Consider the following 26,446-nt stretch of genomic DNA (forward strand, 5'->3'; position numbering starts at 1 on the left):
TATGTCAATCACAAGGGGTACTACTCCATCAACTGCCAGGTCATGTGCAATGCTCAGGACATTATCATGAATGTGTGTGCTGACAGCCCAGGCAGTTATCATGACTCCCATATCTGGCACACATAACAGCTGTACTAGATGTTTGCTAGGGAGAGCATCCCACACGGCCATGTACTGGGGGATGCTGGCTGCACACTGAAACTGTGGATGATGACATCCATCAGAAATGCACATACACCCACCGAAGAATGCCACAATGAGGTGCACGCACAAACTAGGAACATCATAGAGCATGTGTTTGAGATGCTGAAGTCATGATTCCCATGCCTCTATATATCTGGTGGAGGTCTGCAGTACTCTCCAGCCACCTATGCACACATGTTCACAGAATGTGCCATGCTGCACCATATGATCCTGTGGTAACAGCTGCAGCAGAATCAGTGAAGGGAAAGAATACACAACCCCCACCAGTGTCTAAGTCACCACAACCACACCTACAAGGGGACTTTGAGGAGGACACCCCTGAGGTTGCCCCTGTAGGCAGACATAAGCATGCCCAGTATGCCCTGGCCTTGGCCAAAAGACAATGCATAGCACATGCACTGACAACCTACGGACTGACACCTTACTCTGACTCACATACATATTAGTGAAAATGATGCCAGCCACCCTACACAACCTGTACCTAACCATGTATTGGCTGTGTACTGCTTGCATCAGACAGAGTCAGCCCCAAACTGCAGGTCTGTCAACTGCTGCATTTGTAAGGTAAGTCACTCACCTATTCACCACTTGTAAGGTGTACTAGAATATGGTAGCATATGTATGGCTCTGCCGCATGTATGCAGGGGACTATAGTGGGCTACTGGGCTACTTGGGGAGATCTAACAGTGACTTGGGACAACAGGTACTCTGTCCAATAGTATGTGCTCCGTAATATGCACTAGACCATATGGCTGAAAAGTCCACTGCAATATTTAAGGGGGGTGGCTAACAGTGGGGTATCACAACATTTGCACAACTGTGTATTTCAGCAGAGCACGGGCTGGTCCTCCCCCACCCTCAACTCTTCAGTGTACCCATACAACTGCTGTAGCAGTATATCTGCAATGATATATATCAGCAGACTACCAAATTCCAGGGCTGTGACATAGAACCTGGACACAAGTTCTATGTCACATGTAACAAAAGGGTGACAATGAATGTCTGTATGATGTTGATTGTGTGATGAATGACAGATCCCTGTCTGGCAGCTTGTGTGGCTCAGTAGGCTAGGGACATTAGCATGGGTGATGGTATTGACGGGTTCAATCTGGCAGTAACCATATCTTTTTCATTTGAGGTGGTTGTATGGTGGTGTCCCCACAGACTGTCATACCCCTCATTTTGTTACTGCAGGAAAACTGGACAAAGCCAGAGAGAATGGGGGGACAATGGACCAAAACTAGAGACAGACATTCAGATGCTCTGATTCACCTAGAATGTGGATAGTATAAAAGCTGGTTGCATCCGTACAGAATATCTGAAGGATATAAATTCCAACACTAACTGTTTGACTGTAGTTAGAACTATGCACTGACTATCTACAAAATTTTACTGGAAGACCACAAATGGATGAGGAACAGGCTAGACATATGTGGTAAAATGCAGGCCATTATGAGAAAACATGTACAGTTAGAGGTATGCAGACTGTCACCCTCTATGTGGTGTTGCATCATGTACCCCAGTCACATATTAATTACAGCACACAGACCGGGAATGCCGTAGACAATATCAGAGAAGTGCTGTACTGCAGAAACCGGTGCAGCTGCCAATGTCTGTAGCACACAAGATCCAAGCCTAGAGTGCAGGTAGCTTTGGCCTGGAGTCCCCTTGTACTTAGTGGCAGTCCCACTGGGTATGCACCTATACTTAGCTAACTTGAGGGTATTTCTGTTGCCTCTTCCTCACAAAGACCTGCTATGTGGAGATGCATCTATTCATACAGACAGCTACCTATACATATCTGTCTGACCCCACATGCATAGTGTATCTATCAATGTATACCCCATATACATATAATACTACATATATATAAAATATACACACATATAGTATACACACATATAATATATATAATATACACATACCTTTTATATATATATATATATATATATATACATAGCTATATATATATATATATATATTGCAATGATGCATAGACTCTCCACATATATCTACAGAAGTCATATACATAACGTACACATACAGCAACATTTATAGGGACATCGCTGTTATACACACATATATGTATGTGTGGGGATGTATGGATTTCTCCACATGCCCCATACCCTCGGAATGCTGAGATTATCTGCACTCGCACATCAAAACAGCTCCCAATGGATCCAAACCAAGGCTGTGACAGTACATAATCCACTCACTCAGAGACTGCTGTCTCTATGAAATGTCATCTTTAGATAAACATAGGTGAGAAGGTGTTGTACTGTACAATGGTTCAACGCATGCCTTGGATAGGCCATGTTGCTCCTGGCCACATGTTTGAATATACTCCTTACTGTACACACATAGCAGGGAAAGAGACAGGTACCCCACCCCTTGGACACTAGCTACAATAGCAGTACCAAACAATATCATTCTGCAGGCCACGCATGCTAACACAAAGCCATTGTGCATATTCCATAAGTACTGTGCCTGCAATCACATATACCACAGGTGTAACCTGTGGTGCATGCAATAAGTACTGTGAGCTGTAGTATGCAATTGTAGATGCGTAGGGGGTTTAATCTCATATCAGGTAACTGTGTGCCTGTGTGTATCCATATCCCTATGGACAAGCCCATATGGGTGATCTTTGTGCAATGGTTATGCATTTTATGGCCCCGTGACTAGCTGCTGGCCTCTATTTTGCCATCCTCTATAAGTCCTGCTGATTTCATCTACATTAAGAGCACTTTCTGACAATCTAACATCAGAAAAACTCTATGGCACAATCAATAAGTACTGTGAGCTGTAGTGTGTAATACTGGATAGGTAGGGGCTCCAGTCTTACATGATCTGTGTGTGTCTGTGTGTGTGTGTGTGTGTGTGTGTGTGTGTGTGTGTGTGTGTGTCTGTCCCCTTGCAGCACCACTCAGAAGTTCATATAAGCTATCTCTGTGCAATGGTCATCCATTTTATGCCCTGTGACTAGCTGCTGGGCTCTACATTGCCTTTCTCTACAAGACTTACTGATGTCATCCTAAGAGTGCTGGCACAGGCTGACAGTCTAATATCAGATAAATTCTGTGGTGCATGCAATAAGTACTAGGAGCTGTATTATGTAATAATATGTAGGGTTCAATCCTCACAGGAGCCAACCCTGTGTGTATGTTTGTCAATATATCCACATGCAGTACTACAGACATGCCCTTATGGGCTATCCCTGTGCAATGGTTATGTGCTTTTTGGCCCTGTGACTAGCTGCTGGCCCTGCATTGCCCTCCTATACATAATTGTAACTGATGTCCGCCACCTGTCTGACCCGGATATAGGATATTTGTAGATGTATCAAAACTATCACCACACCTTCTACATTTGTACATTCAGATAACCCAGGTGATGTGTAGCAACGGTAGCAGACCTTATCACAAAGTATGAATGCATGGATAAGTTGACTTCCCTGATGTCCCTGATAGACTGTTCAACACATATTCATCTAGGGAGCTATGCATGTATACTGCTGTAGCTTGCTGATGTCATAAGTCTGATGTGCTGCCATGCCATTATCTGCATCTGTATTGCCTCCATGTGTCCATACTGTATCCCTTCAGACTCCTGGACCAGAAACTATACACAGGTCCATGATACAGCTGTCATTCTGTAACACTACTGCCAGTCCAACATCATGCAACAGAGACACAAGCTGTAATATGTAGCCATGACATGCCAGCATACAGTACCTGTTGTGGTCCGCAACAGGTGGCATGGCAAAACAGTACTGCACTACACAACTACATATCAAGAAATATAAACACCCTGTGCAGCAGACACATAGCAGCATTCCCAGAATCAATGGTAGGGATGTGTCACAGGTATCATCACATGCACAGGGTGTGATGTGGGTGGCTTGTATGCCTAGGCTGTGCCAAACAGTTGACAGCATGTGTATGAGTCAAGAGGGGTGTGGGTTAGATGCGCTATTGAGAGGTCCTGTGTGTGTCGGTATGTGACCTGCATGTGACAGTGGTGTTTGAGTATGTGTGTGTACACAGTCAAACCCAGTGGTAGCCCTACACATGTGTATGTTGGACAGCTGTGGACCATACATGGTCGAGTGGGCAGTTCATCATCTCCGGCCATAAACATGGGAACTGGCTCTGCCAGGAGTAGCACTGGCACCACCATGTCTAAGGTCAGATGTGGTGCTAGTACCTGATGGTGATTGCTGTCTGCTGGGGCTGTGTCCCCCACGGGACTGCCCAGGACCACGTGCCCATGGCCTGCCATGTTGAGGTGTGGACAACACACTTCCCTCTGTAGTGCTGGTAGTACTGCCACTATGGGAGTGTGACTGTCCAGGGCCATGTTGACACTCAGCAGATGGTGTTGCTTGCCAATGTCCATGTGTCTGACACCCAATTCCAACCAGATGTTCCAACACAGACAATATGCAGTCCAGGACAGACACTGCCTCAGCCCACTGTCTGTCTACCTGCATCAGTGAACTGATTCAGGGTGTCCCCAATGTGGTGGAAGCAGTCACCGATGTCAGACTGTGCTGCATCCATAACCCTAAGCATACATCTGTCTGGTCCTGATATGCTAATTGCAGCCAAAGCAGCTGCATTGCACTATGATTAGCCAGTGACATGCCACCACAGTGCAATATATAAGGCCTTCATGTAGACCTGGGCCCATTTCTTAGCTGTTCAGATGAACAGTACTGAGACATGGAGACTACAGCATTGCAGAGTATAGGTATCATAATGTAGTATGTCCACAGTTTTGCCTAATATGTGTGGTCAGTGTCCCATGACATTATGGTCATCTGTCTATTCACTGGCAAATCATTGTGGGTTGACATCAGTCATGAAAGACACACATTTGAGTGTCAGACATCATACACATCAGAATATGTATGCCAACGCAATAATTCTATACCTGACTATCTTTGTAAGAGCACACTGTAAAACATGTCCCTAAATCTGGGCCTTTGCCCACACATTAAGTATTGCTGTCTCCATATCCATTGTTCTAGGGGGTTGGTGGTATGTTAGGTCTGCAGAAGCTACCTTTATGTACAGCTGTGTATGTTACAGGCTGCAGCTGCTGCTGTAGGCTAGAACACACAAGGGGGAGTGTGAATGTTTTTTGGAGGACAGCAAGCTGTACGTGTAGGTCTGGTAACTGCGTCAGGCATGTCATTATAGAAGAGCTAGGGTAAGTGTACCCTTTATAGTCCAATCAAGGCATGTGATTAAGTAATGTCTGTTATGCAACAGTGCTAATACCAGAGTAGTAGGCAACATATAGTTTGGCTATGCAGATATGTGCAGTGTGTGTCCCTACCTGCAGACCTTTGACTTGCAAAACTGGGTAGCAGTTCATTAATTAGCAGTAACTTGTGAGGATTATGAATGCATGACTCCGTTATTACTTGCTGTCATGACAATAATATAATTGCACTGCAACACAAAACTGGATTTGAACCCAGGACTGTGTGTGACAAAATGTACTGAAAGCAAGGCATTTAACACACTGAACTACTAAGTCACTGCAAATGCATTTGTATTTGCAAGATATATGCGCACATATACAGGCTGTGTGAAACATTTCTATATCCGTGAATATGTGCATGGCTTTATATGGTTGTTTGTCTGCACCAGGGTCCCAGTTGTACATGTACTTAGCCACTGTTGCCTTAGCAAGTGTCTTTTCACATGTTGCTGAGAAAAGGGCATGTAAACCTGCTATCACAGGCCTCACTAACATCCATTATTATGTCTTTGGCTATCCACTGGTGAATTATTGCACCAGAGTGAAAGGCACACCCCCATTTTTCTCATTAGTTTTTTATTTCAGTTACATGCCTGACTGTAAGTAGCCATCAGTATGTTTTGCTGGAAACACTGTTTAACCAAAGGTCTATGTATCATGGTGGGATAATGAAGTGTGCTCAAGTTGAGAGGGTCCCTGGTTCAAGACTTGGCAAAGGTGTTTATTTTCTACTTGTAACTAACTCTGTAATAACCACATATAATCATTAAAGCACTTTAAAGCTCTTTTAAGCTGAGCTAAGCGAAGTTCCGCACAGCTCCATGCAAACCCACACAAAAAAAAAATAAGAAAAGAAAAAGAGGGTGGTGGGAATGTAGTGAAATGGGGGTAAGAAGGGGCAAAACATAGTGTAACACAGTTAGGAATGTGCAGGAAGGGTGTAGGAAAGAACCATAGCTATCCATTTCTTGTACAGCAACTGCTGTGCATTTGTGACAGATTTTGTAGACGAAATTGAGCTTGCAAACCCAAGAGAGAGGGGTGAGGACAACATAAATGTGTTGTTAAGCCAATTGAACCAAATTAATTTTGTCCAGTGGACACATGCAAAATGGAGAGCTATGTATGGGGCGATATTTTTTTTTGTGTGTGACATTTGCCCATTTTTTTCTTTATAAGGAGAGAGAGGAATGTTGGGGAAGGGATATAGGTACATGTGGGGAGGTAAGTTGGGTAGGAGAGGATGCATTTGCAGACAGACACAACAGCAGACTGGGGTGATGTGTTACACATGAGGGGGTAAACATCTTGTTGGGGTGGGTGTTGTGGACCCTGAGATGCACGTGCCTCCAGACGGCAGCAGCTTGCCTGACATCTCCACCCATGGGACAGTTGACACTGCTACTTCACTGTCCCAAAGGTGGCTATGCTGGAGGCTGTGCACCAGGGCCAACCTGCTCCACCAGGTTGGCCAGTGTGCCCTCAATCTGGTGCCGGCGACATTCATAGATCCAATGAACAATACTGTGCACCATGATTGGCAATTGCTCTTGGGTGACAGCAGCCCCTCCACCACCTCTTCCAGGTGTAGGCCTGTCCCCATACCCTGATGCGGTTCCACCAGATGCCACAGGTGGTGCAGGGACAGCGGAGGGGGTACCACCAACCTGGGTCCCAGAAGTACTAGGACCCAGTGCCACAGCCAGTTGAGACAAGGTAGATGGATCACCAGGAACTGGCCTAACCTGACATGCTGTGGTGATGGAGGTAGAGCAATATACATAGGTTAGGTATGAAGAAAACATTGTTAGTAATAAGAGCATGCCAGAACAGTGGGAATAACCCAATTACATATCAATGCATATTATGTGAAGCACAAAAATAAATGACAGAACAGTTAATATGTTAATAGCATGCCAGTAATAGTTACAGCATAAGGCCAACAAAATAGGAAATTCAACAAGATATGTTAATATGCAACCATTATAATACATAACAATAATAAAACACATGCCCCAAAATACAGTTAATTTAACAAAATATGTTAATAGTAACCCATGACTAATGGATAAAAATAATAAATAAATGAAAATAAAGCATGGGGAGAAAGAGGTAAACAGTCCATTAATACCATTATAGGCTATTTACTTGACAACAGTACTACTATTTACTCTACAGGTCTGTCCTTTCTTTGTGTACAGTCCCCTATATCTGCTGTAGCACGTACATACCTCTCAAATTATACGCATGGGACAGTATGAACCAAGCAGTAATAACTGTGGGTGCACAACTGCACAGAACACTTGCACATCAGGTGGACTTATATAACTACCAAGGTGTACTATGGATTGATGTGATACTTTGCAATTTAGGTAATCTTGTTGATGGTAATCCTGTGACAGATAGATTACGCACTACTAATTACATTACGTGACAGCGTGACACTTGAGAGACCTGTATGTGTACGGTACAGAATCTAAACAACTCTCATGCCTTGCTTGGCAGGCCTGGGGATAGAATCCAATAGCAGTGACTGCAGAGGACATCTGCATGGAATGTATGAACTGGCTGCAGCAACTTTTAACAGACACTCCAGGCATACAGCTATACTAAGAGTACACAATTTATTTACTTCATTTTATTATATTTATTTCCTTTACTTTATGCTTTATTTTCACATTCTTGCTAATGTCTTTAACAGTCTGTGACATCTAAACATACAATTATTTACTCATAATATGGGCCACCTCACCAATTTACCTGTAGTTCCATTGGAGAGAGAGTCTGTAAACATTACGTGACTGATACTGTAATATTTAGTGCTACATAGCACTGGATTTGAACCATGGTCTGTGTGTGGCAAAATGCACAACATACAGAGCATTTAAAAAACTTGGCTACTGAGCCACTGCTGATTACTGACTGACTGATGTTTGCCTAGAGCTTACCTGGAACCAATATATCACCTGGTAGTAGTGCTACAGTTTTATACTAGACTGCAGTGACAGTAGAACACACATGCATGACATACAAGCATGACAGAGAATAATAGGTAATCTTTACATTACTATATAGAATGCAGGTGTACACAATATATTGTTTGTGGGTTGAAATATCTGCGAAGTCAAAAACAGTAACAGATCATGTAGTGGAATACCTTACCCAAATAGGTTCATAGGTAGGTACTAGGCTATTAGCCCTAGGGCCTATATAAGCCTAGCCAAATCGTACCCTGGCTTTTGCCACCCAAGAAAATTATTTTCTGTGCCCCTGTCAAGCAGAGCCACAGAAGTGTTCCCCGGGATGAATTTCCTATCTCCCATCCAATCATCAAGATTTTTCTTGAAGAGTGCTAATGAGGAGCTTTGTTTGATATAGATACATAGTTTGTTCCAGAGTATGGGAAGTCTCTGAGACAGGAATCTATCCCTCCAGCATGTTCTGTTTATTGTGGTGACAAGGTTTAGGTCCCTAGAGTGTGTAGCTTGGAGGGATTGGGATTTCATTTTGTGGAGCATGTCCAGCAGCTTTGGGTTTGACATAGCTTTGTATGTTAGGCAGAGATCGCCTCTGTGTAGGCGATATGCAACAGAGTAAAGCTGCAGTTTTTTGAGACAGTTTGCATAGGGCATCTGTTTGTGGCCGGTAATCCTCTTTGTGAGGTATTTCTGTGGCCTTTCCAGTTGTTGAAGATGTCTTGTGAGGTACATACCAAAAGGGGCGTTGTACTCTATAATGGGTCTAATGAGTAGAGGGGAACAATGACCTCTTTTTTTCCTGGATGAGAAACCTTTTGTGATGAGGTGTGCCATGTAAAAGGATTTCCTGACTACTGTGGTAATGTGATTATCAAAGGAGAGACTACTGTCCACCTGTGTCCAAAGGTTTTTTATCACACTTTCAGTGTTAAGTAGACTAGCACCTATGTGGTAGTTCATGGGTACAGAGTTTTTACCAAAAGGGATGACAATGCACTTTTTGGCATTGAGCTTGTTGCCCTGGCTTTGACACCAAGCATCTGTCTCAGTGAGGCCCTTTTGTAGGATGTCCAAATTGTTAGGAGATTTGATGATGGCTCCTAGTTTGCAGTCGTCTGTGAACTTTGATAGCCAAAGACATTCTGTGTTAGCCTGTACTTCAGAGAAGTAGATACCAAACAGGAGAGGACCTAGGACTGAACCCGGTGGTACTCCACTTGTCATTGGTCTGAAGTTGGATTTAGAGTCTGCTACTTTCACAGTGTGGGTTTGGTCAGTGAGCCAGTTGGCAACCTATCTTGTGACATAGGGATTTATACCTAGTTTAGTGAGTTTGTCTATAATTCCAGAATGAGGGATGGTGTCAAAAGCCTTGGCGAGATCTAGATAGGCTGTGTGTACCATCTTACCCTCATCTACAGCTTTGGTGACCACTTCAAAGAAGTCTATCAGGTTTAGGAGACATGATCTGCCTTTTACAAACTTGAACTGGGTGGGGTCCAGAGTTTGGGGATTGCCAATGTCATTATTTATAAGTTCCACGATGATACGCTCCATAGCTTTGTAGACCAGGCTCGTCAGGCTAATGGGGCAGTAATTCCCGAGGTCCGTAGTGGCTCCCCATTTGTGGAGTGGGATAACTGTTGCTGTGCACCATTCAGTGGGCACAAAGCCTGAGGTGAGGCTATGATTGGACATGGTACTTAGGTGGGGTGCCAGTTCATTCTGTAGTTCATGTAGAATGCAGCCTGGGATGTTGTCAGGTCCCATGGACGCTGTGTTCTTGGCTTTGGAGAGTGTGTTTTTTACCTGTGCAGCCATGATTACAGGTACTTTGCATTCTTCTGGTATAGAGATGTGCCTTTTAGGGGATGAGAGAGGGGTAAATTAGCATTAAACCTATCTGCTAGGATGTTTGCAATATCAGTTTGTTCTGTATATTTAGTGCCATTGTGCTGTAACTCAAAGCAGATCTGAGTGTTGCCATTGAGATTCTTGACATAGTTACAGAATGCTTTGTGGCTGTCTTTAGAATCAGTGGCGATTTTGTTTTTGTAACTAGCTTTGGAGGATTTTATGAGGGATCTCAGCTTCTTACTGAGGCTGACCACAGAGTTCCTCCAATCCTGGGATTTTACTCTTTTTTGCAAGTTTCTTTCTTCTGTTGTAGAGTTTGTTTTTATAGCAGGGGACCACCAGATTGGCTTCCTTTTTTGGAGGACAGCATCTTGGTTCTGTTAGGGATTGCACAATCCATGCGCTTGTGTAAGTGCTTATAAAGTGCAATTGTGTAGGATTCAGCAGTCTTATCTCTATTGTCCGTCAGCATGGGTGCCGTGAAGTTTGCCACTTCTGTCTTAACTGCTGCTATTGGATGGCAGAGCATTATGTGAACAATATTGGCCTAAAAACAGCTTTAATGGCACTGTATGTGTTACACAACACATTTGGTAACCATTATATTTGCATTCTCCAGCTATTACAGTGTTATACTTGACTGCAGCTCCTTTCCTTATAGCCTCAATGCATACAACTTCTACTGCAATGGTTAAAACTAGACAATCCTGATGTACACAATTTACCTTGGTGTTATTGGTAATGGTTCATGTGTTGTTGCTGGACAGTTGGCATTATTCATTTCTTGCTAAACATCCCTAATTCCACACTTATTGTACTACAGACTTTATTGTATATACTTTAATACAGTTTCTGGTATTGTTTTGAGGTTTTATTGCACAGCCGTTATCATTATTCAGGTCTTGCAGTATAGCTCTACTTCCACAGTTATTGCACTACAGACTTTATTGTATATACTTTAATGCAGTTAATGATATTGTTTCATGTTTCTATTGCACTGCAGTTGCCATTATTCATTTATTGCACAACAGCTCAAAGTCCATGTTTATTGAAATACAAACTTTGCTGTATCTATTTATTGCAGTCAATTCTTTACTCTTTCTTGCTTATTTCAATACAGTTAGCATAATACATCTGTACTCACCACACTCATGGAGCAACCTGGCCAAGTGCCTTACGTGCACTTTGATATTGTGAGCCCTCTCCTCTGCAGCTGTTGGGAGAGAAGCAGACCACTATACATAGCATTTTAACAGACCTTCAGATTAGATATTGGTGAAACAGAGGTAAAATTACTTACATACTTGTGGGGCATTTCCTGCCCGAGCTTCTTGGACCTAGGTGTCCAAGAGATCCCCCTTTTGTCTCTTTAGGTCATCATGGTGGTGATGACACTGCTCACCTGTACAAGGATAGCAGTAACACTGGTGATTTCCCTTGCCAACTGGTCACAGCCATCCGCCTTACACTCTGGAAACCTCCCTGCAGCATCTGGTTGTCATGTTTTTTTACTAGGAGTCCAGCCATGACCCTGGACTCCAGAATGCTCCAACACTGCACCTGAAAAAATGAACCCTCACCAACGTCTGTCATAGTATCCTTCAGAGACAGAACTCCAATGGATTCTGCTGTATTCCCCCTTTTGTGCTTAATTTAGGCAGTTTTTCCACCCTTACACACCATTGGGTAGCATTTAAAAAAGTGCAGTGTCACTTAGTAGCATGCAAATCAGAGAAGCTGAGCTGAGCAGGGTATAAACCTGCAGAACCATATGCTTAGCTTTGCTTAGCAATGTGCAAACCAGCCAAGCAGAGCCAAGCAGTGCACAAACATTTTCAGCCGTTGTCGTGTTTATATGGTGCTTAGCAGAGAACAGCGGACCATCCTTTAAAATAATTGCATAATTTGTATTTTGAAAATTAATGCTTATTTTCCCTTCCATGTAGTCCAACCCTGTATCTACTGCACATGTGGCCATAACTCTACCCTTTCTATGGCTATTAAGAAATCTTTCTATCAGCAAGTATTGTCCAGATACAACAAACTTGTGATGGCAAGGAGGCCAATTTATTTAAAGAAGTGGGCAACCAAGGTACGTTTTCATATGGGGCATGGTACAGAGACAACACATGCAAAGCACTTAAATACTCAGCAAATAAATAATCAATGATGGCCTTTTGCTAGACAGTAAAGTTTGGAAGAAATAATTAATTTAAACAATGGTATGACGGAAGTAATTACTGTCACCCAACTATTTGTGAATTCTAACAGTTTAAGTTACTTCCCACAAAGGAAGTAAGAATAGATGTTTATATAAGCAAGGATGGATTATTGTGAGCATTTCAGGGAAAAAGCTCACAATAATCAGTCTTTGAATAATATAAAAGATGGATGATGCTGAGCATTTCAGGGAAAGTGACCCCCCCCCAGAGAGATGACAGATAAGACCTTTAACTTGTGAGGGATGAATGACTGAATTTGTCGCATCAAGGAGTACCCATGGTGCTGGTTTCACAGATGCTCAAAACAGGAAACCCCACCATAGGATATTTTAGGTCACTGTTCCAAACACCTCAAAAGCACTTCCTTTTGCCACTGTTCCAAAGTAGATAAGTCCACAAATATGCTACCCTGAAAATCTGAAAAGGTCCAACATATAGGCTAAAGACAAGTGGAAAGTAAGTATGTACTTAATCAAGAAATATTACAACTGATGCTGAAATTCAGTGGTAAATTATTACTCATAGTTATACAAGCATTAATCGTCAATGTATGTCTAATATATAGTACTATTTGTTGAATTTTATTTTTTGTTTGACACTTGTTTACCAGGAAAGTTGAGTGGGATAATGTCCCATTTTTAGTGGAGGCCTGGGAAGAAAAGCTCCACATTGACATAATATGGTTAAATAATTACAACATCTAATACAGAAGAACGACATTTTAACTAACTAAAAATTTGACCTCACTTCATATAGTGTGAACCTATACATATAAAGTACAAATATTTGGGCAGATATAACAAGATGAAAAAGAATATTGTCAATAGATAAAGTATTCACAAGACGCAGTTCATAGAGATGACATTAAACACAGAGATGACTAGATAATATAGCCAAGGCAAAATTATATTTGTCCTTTGTCTAAGAAATAGATTATGTTCAGAGATATGTTGCAAAAATTAATAGCAAATTATTTATGCTAACAATGCTTTGTGGTTATACACATTATATTCAATAATGCCAGCTTCATATAGACAGCATACATACCTGAAAGATGTAAAATAATAACTAGAATCAAAGTGAAGAGGACACAAATGTAATACATGAAGAGTGAGGCATATGTGCTTTACTTACTGCTTCAGGAATTAAAACAGTGATCCAGCCAGGAATGAAAGATCACATGTCGACCAATGCTAACACCAGGTATTTAAGTACTGAGGTGTAATATATTTTGCAACTACACAACACAGCATATCATCAAGTGGTGGCCATTGCTTCTATGTTTAAAGATTGGAAACTTCACTGCTTATCTTTGCAGAAGGACAATTCAGATAGCCTCCTAAACTCATTTACTTTGACATTATTATATTTGCATTACTGTCCTCACTTACCAAAAAAAATGTAGTAAGATAAAGGGGGGGGGGTCACCTTTATGAGGTATACAGTTTGCCTTACAATTGGCCAAAAAGTTTTCCTTAAGGTTGATCTGGAAAATTGGAACTTTCTTCCATTTCCTACTCCCTGGCAAACCTGTATCATAAAAATCAATCTGCTTGGTGGCTCCTGGATATCATAAATGCCTTTTCTGTCATTCAGCTCCTACCCTTACTAGGGGCACAAAACCTTTAGATCTGCTACTCACAAATACATCACCACAGCACACTACAACAGTAGTTACACTGGTACAGTCTGACCACTGTGCCATGGTATTTTCCATAACATCTCAGCCAAAAGAGGCTGTGAATTCCAACTGTCTAGAGAATTCTCTTACCCCAACCTCCTGCTGCTGTATGTTGAGCTTATGAAATTCAAAATGTTTCCAACCACAGTAGGACACCAAAACTAAACGGCTGCTTTTGCTGCTTATTTTTTGCTTATATTTAAACTTCTGCATTGTTACTTCCCACAAGTGTAATGTCACTTTAAAAAAAAAAACTTTGGTGGAACCTCAGCATAATCAAACTCTACAACAAGAGCAAAAACTTCTCATATCCCACTATTCTAAAAGGAAACTCAAAAGAGTATATAAAGAATTGTTAGAATATCAAATCTAGCGAGGCCAAATAGGAGTTGAAGATTGTTGCCACCTCCAAAAAATACCACACAGCGTACAAAAATTATGTCAGGAATCTCATGAACAAAACTAAACAGTACGCTGAGTTGATATCTGACTGCGTAATCCATTCAGATTCAAATGATGTTGTGAACATACTTGCAGTAATTTTATCTCAAAGGTCTTCCTTCCGCCATTCTGTGCTTTTCCACCCACATCATCAGATCAGCATTGCTCTTAATATCATTATAAAATAAAGAAAACGTATCTTCCCCAAAACAAAGAATAGTAGCTAAATGAGTCCAGACAAGACACCAGACCATTTTCTCATCAGTATCAAACACTGAAATACTTCCTTGATAACTTAGTAGATCAGATTGTCCTCAATCTTCCCGCTGTCCTCCACAGGAGTGGCCCAACCGTTGACCCTACTAACTATAGGTTGATTAACCTCACAACCATAATAATAATAAAAGGTAATTTAATGTATCTTCATGGAATTCATAAACAAAGGTATTGGTAGCTTACGGTCCCTTGGCTGTACCCAATCTGGATTTGTGAAAGGCATACTCTGCCTGCTTAACCTGGTGGTAATGGTCATTGAAATGTTAAATGGAGGCAGATAAGTTTACTCCACCTGAAATTGGCAAAAACCTTTGACACTAGACCACATTCTGGAATCATCAATAAACTAATCTAACATAAAATTAACCCTTATGTAACTCTGGATAGCAAAGTGGTTAGAAGACTGACCCCATTCTATTAAGTTAGGTGTCACAATTTCCACAAAAAGATTCCTCACCAGTGGCATCCCCCAGGACCCATTCTGGAACAATTTATTTATTTATTATTTATTTCCAGTTTGATTACCGGGGAAGTCCACTGGCCCAACGCACTCCATTTTTCGAGAGGAGGCGAAAGAAAAAAAAAAAAAAAAAACAAATACAATCTAAGTTACATATTGTAAAAGATAGTAATAAAATATATACATTTGAAAACATCATTCAGGAAGGTAGATACAATAGATTTAGTAGTTTCCTTCAGTAGCAGGTTTTTGACTATGAAAAGAAGGTATTTACATATGAGGAGGAGAGAGAGAGAAAGTACTGAGAGTGAGAATATAGTTTGACTTGATCAAGAAAAGAGAGAAGAAAGAAAAAGAAGAGAAGATAGTATTAGGGTAGGGTAGAGAAAAGATGTAGAGGGGAGGGGGGTTCAAGGTAGATTTATGTAATTACTGTTAGATTTACACTTTGCTAAAATCGGGGTTAAAATGGTAGATTTGTGGCTTGGTAAATTTGCTAATGACTGCAAAGGTAGTAAATAACAGCCATATCCTCCAAGACGGACTAATTTATATTGGATAAAGATGTCTGGATATGGAGTAAAGCTGAGTGTTTAAAATCGTAGCATTACATGTTTTCAAAAGCAAGAAAAGAACATCCCTGAAGCTACCACAAAAATGACACCCACTTCAGGATGGATACTGCCATTGTAGATCTTAGCACATCAGTGGACAAGAAATTCTACTTCTACCACATACTGACTGCAGTTAGAAATTTTTTTTTACCTTATCCAGCTGATCACTGAAGAATATTAACTAGGTCCAAGGAGAATACAATCTCCATCTACTTCACCCTTACTAGGCCAATAAGTAAATATAATGCCCCCTTTGCTATACAGCTGCCTATCCAGATATATATATAAAAAAAACAGAACATTTCCAAAAATAAATAAATAAATAAAACCTCAAGTACGAGCTCTGTAAGCTACATAGAGCATTTACAATCTCCATCATTTTATTCTTCCTATTACAACTTCTACTTGGCCTACAGGACATAAAATAATTCTGACCTACTTGACCTTCTACATAATCACAAAACTATTAGCAACACTGTCTGCACTGTGATATAAACCACTCCCGATTGTGAAACAGATAACTCTGTCAAGGGAACCTCCCCCACCTCGGAACCAAGGTCCCACTCCATTTCAAACAAAGCTAATCCCTTAATCTTTTTAAATCTAATCTAGATGATTGGATGCATGACCATAAATTCAGCTGGGATCAAGTCATTCAGACCCTTATGGATAAGGGTAGCAAATTCAAAGTGAGAATTAAAAAGTAAAGGGTGTTGGGTCAGAGGAGGCTTACCTCTCCTTCAAAAATGCTTTTTAAAAATTGTTTCACATTTCCCCATGTTATAATTACTTTTAAATTACTGTTCGTTTTCACTCATGTTAAATGAACATTCTTTGCTGAGCATTTGAATGAATGCATCTGCTGGCAGCCCTGGCAGTTATCATGACTCCTATATCTGGCATGCATCACAGCTGTACTAGATGTTTGCCAGGGGAGACATCCCACACAGCCATTTACTTGGGTATACTGGCTACGTACTGGAACCGTGGATAATACCCATCAGAAATGCACACACGTCATCGGAAGAACACCATAATGAGGAACACACACAAATTAGGAACATCATAGAGCATGTGTTTAAGCTGTTGAAGTCACGATTCCAGAGCCTCGATATATCTGGTCAAGCCCTGCAGTACTCTCCACCCACATATGTACAGATGTTCTCAGTATGTACCATGCTACACAATATGATCTTGCAGAAACAGCTGCAGCAGGATCAGCAAAAGGAAGGGATACACAGCCCCACCAGTGCCTAGATCACCATAGCCACAACCACAGGGGGACTCAGAGGAGGAACCCCCTGAGGGTGTTCCTGTATGCAGATGTAGGCATGCACAATATGCCCTGGTCTTGGCCAAGAGACAATGCATAGCAAATGCACTGACAACCTAGGGCCCTAGGGACTGACACCTTACTCCAACTTGCATACATATTAGTAAAAATGATGCCAGCCAGACCACACAACCTGTACCTCACCATGTATTGGCTGTGGACTGCATGCATCAGACAGAGTCAGCCCTGAACTACAGGTCTGTCAACTGCTGCATTCGCAAGGTAAGTCACTCTCTTATATACCACTTGTTAGGGGTACTACAATATGGTAGCATGGGTATGGATCTGCCGCATATATGCAAGGGAATATAGTGAGTTATATATATAGCGTGCTACTGGGCTACTTGCAGAGATCTATAGTGGGCTACCAGTACAGATCTAATAGCCACTTGGGACAACAGGTACTCTGTTCACTAATATGTGCCACATAATATCTACTAGGCCACATGACTGGAAACTGCACAACATTGTTCCAGGGAGATGCCAAACAGTGGAATCACAGGACAGTTGTATGACTGTGTATGCCAGCAGATCATGTGCTGTTCTTCTCCCACCCCCAAACACATCAGTGTTCCCATACAGACTGTAACAGTACACCTGTAATGACATACCAGTAGACCAAACAATTCCTGTATGTTGTTGATAGTGTGAGGAATGAAACCTTTCTGTCTGATGGCTGGTGTGGCTCACTGGTCCAAGGAAAGTAGCATGAGCGATGGTGGTGATGGTTTGAATCTGGCAGCATCAAACATCTTTACCATGTAAGGTTCTGGTTCTCATATGGTGGTATTCTCACAGACTGCCATAACCCCACAATCTGTTACTGCAAGAAAGCTGGACAGAGCCAGAGTAAATGGGGCACAAAGGGCTATACCTACAGACAGACATTGTACATGATCTGAGTAACCTAGCAGGTGGCTAGTATAAGAACAGACTGCAACAGGTCAGATTAGCTGCAGGATGTAAAGGCCATCACTAAACTGTGTCAGTAGTTACAACAAGTCAGTGACTGCTGTTTACAGTATAGTACCAGAAAACCACAAATGTATGAGGAACAGAGCAGACATATGGTGTGAAATGCTGGACATTCTGCAAAAACATTTACAGGGAGAGGTATGCAGACTGTCACTCTGTGTGTGATGTCACATCATGTACCCAAGTCACATCATACCTGTCAACCTCTAAGAGCAGGAAATCTGGCCAAAGCACACATAATCCCGGACTGAAGTACAGGTAGCTCTGACATGGAGTCACCTTGTGAGGTCTGACAATCACACTGGGCATGCTCCTACACTTAGTCTGTTGCCTCTACCACCCAAAGACCTGCTACGTGGAAATATGTCTGTACATACATACAGCTACATATACATATCTGTCTCTCCCTATCCCACTCATGATTGATTAGTGCCTCTACCAGTATATGGCACACATATATATGATAACAAGAGATATAAATAGCTATATAAAGTAAATGATACATAGACTTCCCACATATATCTACATAACATGTTTACATAATGTACACACAACAACAGTTAAGGAGACATCCCTGCTATACACATTTACATAGATATATATATATATATATATATATATATATATATATATATAAATGTATATATACACATTTTATATAGGTGTGTGTATATATATATCTATCTATCTATATATATATATATATATATATATATATATATATATATATATATATATATATATAATGTGTGGGGATGTGCAGACATCCCCACATACCCTCTGAATGCTGGGGTTATCTGCACTTACACATCACAACAGTTGTCTGATGGAACCAGACCAAGGCCGTAATAGTACATAATACACTCACCCACAGACCCCTTTGCCTGCGGACTGTCACCCTGTAGATAGAGACAGGCACACAGGTGGTGTAATGTACAATGGGTGCAATGCATACCTTGGACAGGCCATAGTGTCCCTGGTCACATGTCCGCCTATCAAACAACAAATAGCCACATATGGTCAGACAGGTAAACTGTACACACATAGCAGGGATATTACCAGGTATCCCACGCCTAGGACACTAGATACAATAACAGTACCAAGCAGTATCACTTTGCAGGCCACACATGTTGTCTAACACAAGGCCTCTTTGTGTACTCCACAAGTACTGTGCCTGCATCAATATATGCAACAGACATAACCTGTTACGTGTGAAAAGTATTGTGAGCTGTAATGTGTAATACTATATAAGTAGAAGGTTTAATCTCACATCATCCAAGTGTGTGTGTGTGTGTGTGTGTGTGTGTGTGTGTGTGTGTGTGTGTATTAATATATCCCCTCACAGCAGTATGGACATGCCCATGTGGGCTATCTCCGTGCAGTGGTATGCATTTTATGGAGCTGTGACTGGCTGCTGGCCTCTAAAGTCCCTACCCCACAAGGCCTGTTGATGTCATCCACCATAAGAGCAATGGCTAACAATCTAATAATGTGATGCATGCAATAAGTATAATGTGTACTACTAGATAGGGAGGGGTTCAAATCTCACAGCACTTTTGTGTGCAAATATATCCCCAGTGCAGCACTTCAGACAAGCTTGTGTAGGCTATCTCTGTGCAATGGTTAAGCATTGTATGCCCTGTGACTAGCTGCTGGCCTCAACATTGGCCTCCTTTGCAAGTCCTGCCAATGTCATCCACCTTAATAGTGCTGGCTGACAATCTAATAACAGATAAACTCCATGGCACGTACAATAAGTACTGTAAGCTGTATTATGTAACAGTAAATAGGTAGGGGTTCTACTGTTACATCATCCAACTTCTCTATGCTTGTGTGTATGTACATATATCCCCTTGCAGCACTACAGACATGCCAATCTGGCTCATCTCTGTGCATGATTATGAATTTAAAGCCATGTGACTAGCTGCTGGCATCAACATTAGCCTCCTTTACAAGGCCAGTTGATGTCATTCACCTTAAGAGTACTAGCTGACAGTGTAATATCAGGTAAACTCCATGGCACATGCAATAAGTACTGCAAGCTATAGTGTGTATTACTAGATAAGTAGCAATTCTAATTTCACAACATCCAAGTTGTGTGTGTGTGTGTGTGTGTGTGTGTGTGTGTGTGTGTGTGTGTGTGTGTGTGTGTGTGTGTGTGTGTGTGTGTGTGTGTGTGTGTGTGTGTGTGTGTGTGTGTGTGTGTATAAATATATCCCATTGCAGCACTAGGGACATGACCATCCAGCCTATGTCTATGTATTGGTTATGCATTTTATGGCCCTATGACTTGCCACTGGCCCTAAATTGCCCTCATCTACTTAAGCATAATTAATATCCCCATCATCTACATTTGTACATTCAGCATACCCAGGTGACGTATCGAGGGTAGCAGACTTTGTCATAGGGTATGAAAGCATGATGACGCTGACTGTCCCTGACACACTGTTCTATACATATGCTCCTAGGGAGCCATGCATGTATACTGGCATACCTTGATGATGCCATATTTCTGCTGTGATGCCTTGCCATCCTGTGCCACTGTATTGCCACCATGTGTCCATAGTTGAACTGCTCAGACTCCTGGGACACAAACATACACAGGTCCATGACATAATGTCATTCTGTAACACTACCACCAGTGTACCATCAGGCAATAAAGATACACAAAGTTTGTTGTGTAGCCAAGCACATGCTGGCATACAGTACCTGTCTTGGCCCACAACAACTGACATGGCATAATATTACTGCACTACACAAACACATGTAAAGTAATATAGTCACCCTGTGCATCAGACACATTTGCATGTCCCTGCATCGATGGCTTTGATGGCAGCGATGTGGCACAGGTATCATCACATGTACAGTGTGTGGTGCAGGGGTGCCAGAGGCCTAGGCTGTGCCAAACAGTTGACAGCTGAATTTGAGGTGAGCTGAGTTTGGCTGAGTTTGGGCCTTTGTCCCCCCATTAATTATGGCTTTGTCCTGATTTCTTACTGTAGGAGGTTGAGAGGTATGTTAGCCATAGCTCTCAACCAGACCAGGACAAATGTCCACAAAACAGGGACTTAGCCAGAGTACATCAGGGGCATTCAGGAACACTTGTACAATGTTAGAACTATTTATGTGTGACATTGACAGACTGAGAGGAGGTGAATTACAGTACACCATTTGATGTTACAGGAGTGTGCACCCTTACTTAGTGTCACTATGCCTTACGTGTAATCCACTATCTTTACTACAACAGCTGACCATTATAGGAGGGATTGACAGGTACAGAGCAGAGATGTGATTCAAAGCAGGGACAGTTGAGAGGCATACCTGCAGGCATTATACAGCAGAGTATCACTGACATGTCAATGTCATAGATCTAAAACAATCCTACTGTTGTAATCCATATTCCCCATACATCCATCCTCCCATCTGCATCCTGTTTTATGGGAACTCTAGTACATACCTGGTAGAGTGATGTATTCCTTTTCTTGAAGCATTCCTCTGCAAATGCTTTGAACATACGCTGTCTGTGTCAGCAAAACCACATACAGACCTGTTCCCCATAAGCATTTGCTTGCCTTTTGAAAATAATGCTTATTAACAGGTAATTGTCTCTGCACCAGTCTGTGGCTCAGAATTGCTAATTGCATCCAAAACAGCTGAATTGACTTTCATTAGCCAATGACATGGCACTGCAGTCCAATATATGAAGCATTCATGTAGTTCTTGGCCCCCTTTTTAGTTTTTGAGATGAACATTACTGAGGTGTGGAGACTATAGCATCGCAGAGGGTAAGTACAAATACTGACCATTGTAGAGCTGTATGAAGTATGTCCACAGGTTTGCCTCATATGTTTGGTCAGTGTCCCATGACAGTGTGTTCATCTGGCAGTTCACTGACCAACATTGTGGGTTGAGGTCCGTAAGGGGAGAGACATGTGAGGGTTGCACTTCATACCCATCAGAATATGAATGCTAATGTAATAGCCGCTATTGTATCAACTTACTATCTTTATAGGGGCAAACTGTGAAATCTGTCCCTATCTCTGGGCGTTTGCACCAACTTATGTATGCTTGTGTCTGGATCCATTGCTATAGGGGGTTGGGAGGTATGGTCGATCTGTAGCAGCTACTTTAACATACAGCTGTGTATGCTCCAGGCTGCAGCTGCTGCTGCATCCTAGGACATATAGGGGTAGTGTGAACACTTTGGAGGTCAGCAAGCTGTACGTGTAACTGTGGCAGCAGTGGCAGCCCTGTCATTACAGCAGAGGCAAGGTAAGGGTACCCTTTACATTCCAATCAAGGCATGTGCTTAAGGTACATGTGTTATGTAACAGTGCCAATAGCAGAGTAGTAGGCGACATATAGTTAGGCTATATGAATATGTGCAGTGTGTCCCTACCTGCAGGCCTTTGACTTGCAAAACTAGGTGGCAGATAATTCAGTAGGACTAACCTATGGGGAATAAAATTTTGTGACTCAGTCATTACTTGCTGTCTTCACAACAATGTAATTAAAGTGCAACACACTGGATTGAAACCCAGGGCTGTGTGTGGTAAAATGTACTATATGCAAGGCATTTAACAGACTGAGCTACTGAGTCAGTGCTGCAACAGGTGTATTTGGCAGGTATATGTGCAGACATACAGGCCGTGACACACATTGCCTCCATCAGTATGTGTGTGGCTTTCAAAGGCAGTTCTGCAGCAGGGTCCCAGCTGAACAAATGTACTGTGCCACTGTATAAGTATCTAAGGATATAACAATTATACTGTGCCACTGATGCCTTAGCAGGTGTATTAAAAGATGTTGCAGACAAAAGAGAACATTTACCTGCTATCCCAGGCTTCATGTACTGCCATTATTATTTATTTAGCTGTCTACTGGTGTATATTTGCATCAGAGTCCCAGGTACACTCCCATTTGCCCCATTAGGGTCAGTCTGTCAGTGGCAAATCAGTATGTTTTGCTGGAAACACCTGTTTTAATTAAGATCTGTGCTGTATAGTGGGTTAGTGCCATAGGCTGTAATTGACAGGGGCCATGTTTGAAACATTACAGAGCTGATTATTTTGTACATGTGCCTAAAACTGTGTGAAACACATAAGATTATTAAGGCACATTAAAGCTAATTTAAGTGTATTTGTACAGTATGGTGTACCGTGGTGTTTTCTTTAGCTCTGTGCAAACCTGCACTAAAAATTAAAAAGAAAAAAAGGGGGTGATAGGACAGTGGTAAAATTGGGGAAAGCAGGGGCAAAAACATAGTGATAGCCAGGTAAGGATATGCAGGAAGGGTGCAGGAAGGAACCATAGCTTTCCATTTCTTGTACAGCAACAGCTGTGCAGTTTGACAGATTTTGTGGATGAATTTGGACTCTCAAATGCCAGACAAAGGGGTGAGGACAAGATAAATGTGTTGTCAAGCCAATTGGAGCAAATTAGTTGCATCCAGTACACATGTGTGAAATGGAGAGCTACGTAGGGGGAAATATTTTTTGTGGGACTTTATTTTTATAAGGAGAGAGAGAGTGGAATGTTGGGGAGGGGATATAGGTACTTGTGGGGAGATAGGTTGGGTAGGAGAGGATTCAATTGCAGACAGACAAGACAGCAGACAGAGGTGTGAGTGACACATGATGGGGGTAAACACCTTGGATGGGGAGAGTGTTGTGGAATCTGAGATGCATGTACCTGCAGATGGCAGCGGTGTGACTGACATCTCCACCAATGGGCAGTCTACACTGCTCCTTCACTGTTCTGAAGGTGGTTGTGCTGGAGACTGGACATCAGGGCCAGCCTGCCCCACCAGGTTGTCCAGTGTGTCCTCAATCTGGTGCAGGGGATGTTCATAGCTCTGATGAATGATCCTGCACCATGGCCAGTAGTTGATCTTGGGTGACTACCACCACTCCTGGGTGGGCCGAGTCCTGTCCCCTGAGGCAGTTCCACCCAAAGGTGGTGCAGGGGCAGTAGAGTGGGCACCACCAGCCTTGGTCTCAGATGTGCCAGGATCTGGTGCCATGGCCAGCTGAGGTACGGTATGCAGATCAGCCGGAACCGGCCTGCCCTGTCATGCTGTGGTAATGGAGGTATAGCAATATGTATAGGTTAGTTATCAACAAAACCATTGTCAGTAATAACAGCATACTAGAACATTGGAAATAACCCCATTACATTTCAATGCATATTCTGTAGAACACAACAATAAATAATAGAACAGTCATTATATTAACAGCATGCCAGTAACAGTTAAAGCACAAGGCCAACAGCATAGGTAATTTAACAAGATATGTTAATATGCAACCATTTTAATACGTAACAATAATAAAACACATCCCCCTAAATAAAGTTCATGGAACAACATATGTTATTTGTAAACCATAACCAATGCATAACAATAATAAATATTTGAAGATAAGGGGTGGGAAGAGGGAGAAATATAGTCTGTTAATACCATTCTATGCTGTATAGTTAACAGTACTGTTATCTACTCTACAGATCTGTCATTTCTTTATGTGTAAAAGTGCCCAATAGCTGCTGTAGTATATGCACATACCTCTCAATCTATCTGCATGGGACATTAAGGGCCAAGCAGTAACAACTGCAGGTACACAACTACACAGAACACTAACACATCAGGTGCACCTATGTAACTACCAAGGCGTTCTGTGGGCTGATGTAGTCTTACTTTGCTATTTACATAATCCATGCCGATGATAAGTCTGTGACAGAGGGATTACGCACTAGTAATTACATTATGTTGCAGCGTGAAACTTGAGAAACATGTATTTGTACAGTACAGAGAGTAAACAACTATCATGTCTTGCTTGGCAGGCATGGGGATATAACTCAATAGCACTGACTGCAGAGGATGTCTGCATCAAATGCATTAATTGACTGCAGCAACCTTTAACAGACACTCCAGGCATACAGCCATACCAAAGATTACACATTTTATTTATTTTCTTTTATTAATATTATACTTATTTCTTTTATTTTATACTGTATTTTCACATTCCTGGTAATGATTGTAACAGTCTGTTAATCTAAACACACAATTATTTGCTCATAATATGGGCTATGTCACCCATTTACCTGTAGTTCCTGTGGAAAGAAATCTGTAATCATTATATGACTGATACTATAATATTTAATGCTACATAGCACTGGATTCGAATCCTGGTCTGTGTGTGGCAAAATATACTTTATACAGAGCATTTAGCAAAATGAGCTACTGAATCACTGCTGATTATTGACTGACTGATATTTGTCTATAGCTCACCTGGAACCAAAATATGACTTTGTAATAGTGTACAGTTTTATACTTGACTGCAGTGACAGTTGAGCACACATACATAACAATCAAGCATGACAGAGATACTAGGTAACCTATACATTACTACATAGAATGCAGGTGTACACAATACATTGCTATATCTGATTATGGGTTATTATTAGCAGTCTACAACTACTATGCTGTTATACCTGACTGCAGCACCGTACCTCATAGCCTGAATGCTTGTAGCTGACATGCAATGGTGTAAACAAGGCAATCATGATGTACACTGGCATTATTGCAATTGGTTCATGTGTTGTTGCAGAACAGTTGTCATAATTAATTTCTTACAAAACAGCTCTGAGTCTACACTTATTGCACAACAGACTTTATTAGATATACCTTCATAAAGGTATTGGTATTGTTTCATGTTTTTATTGCAGAACAGTTGCCATAATTTATTTCTTGTATAACAGCCCTAATTCCACACATATTCCACAACAGACTTTATTAGCGATACCTTCATGCAGTTTCTGGTATAGTTTCAAGTTTTTATTGCACAACAGTTATCATTATGCAGGTGTTGCAACACAGCTGCAATTCCACAGTTATTGCACTACAAACTTTATTGCATATACTTTATTAAGGTTAATGATATAGTCCTCCCTACTTATGGCACTACAGTTGGCAGTATGCACTTAATGCAGTACAGCTGTAAGTCCACATTCATTGCAATACAATCTTTACTGTATATACCTAATTGCAGTTAATGCTTTATTCGTTCTTGCTTATTTGACTATAGATAGCAAAATACATCTGTACTCACCACACTCATGGTGCAACCTGGCCAAGCACCTG

The sequence above is a fragment of the Protopterus annectens genome, chromosome 6.part0, assembly GCF_019279795.1.
Source record: "Protopterus annectens isolate FY-2018-M chromosome 6.part0, PAN1.0, whole genome shotgun sequence".
NCBI classification, from domain to species: Eukaryota; Metazoa; Chordata; order Ceratodontiformes; family Protopteridae; genus Protopterus; species Protopterus annectens.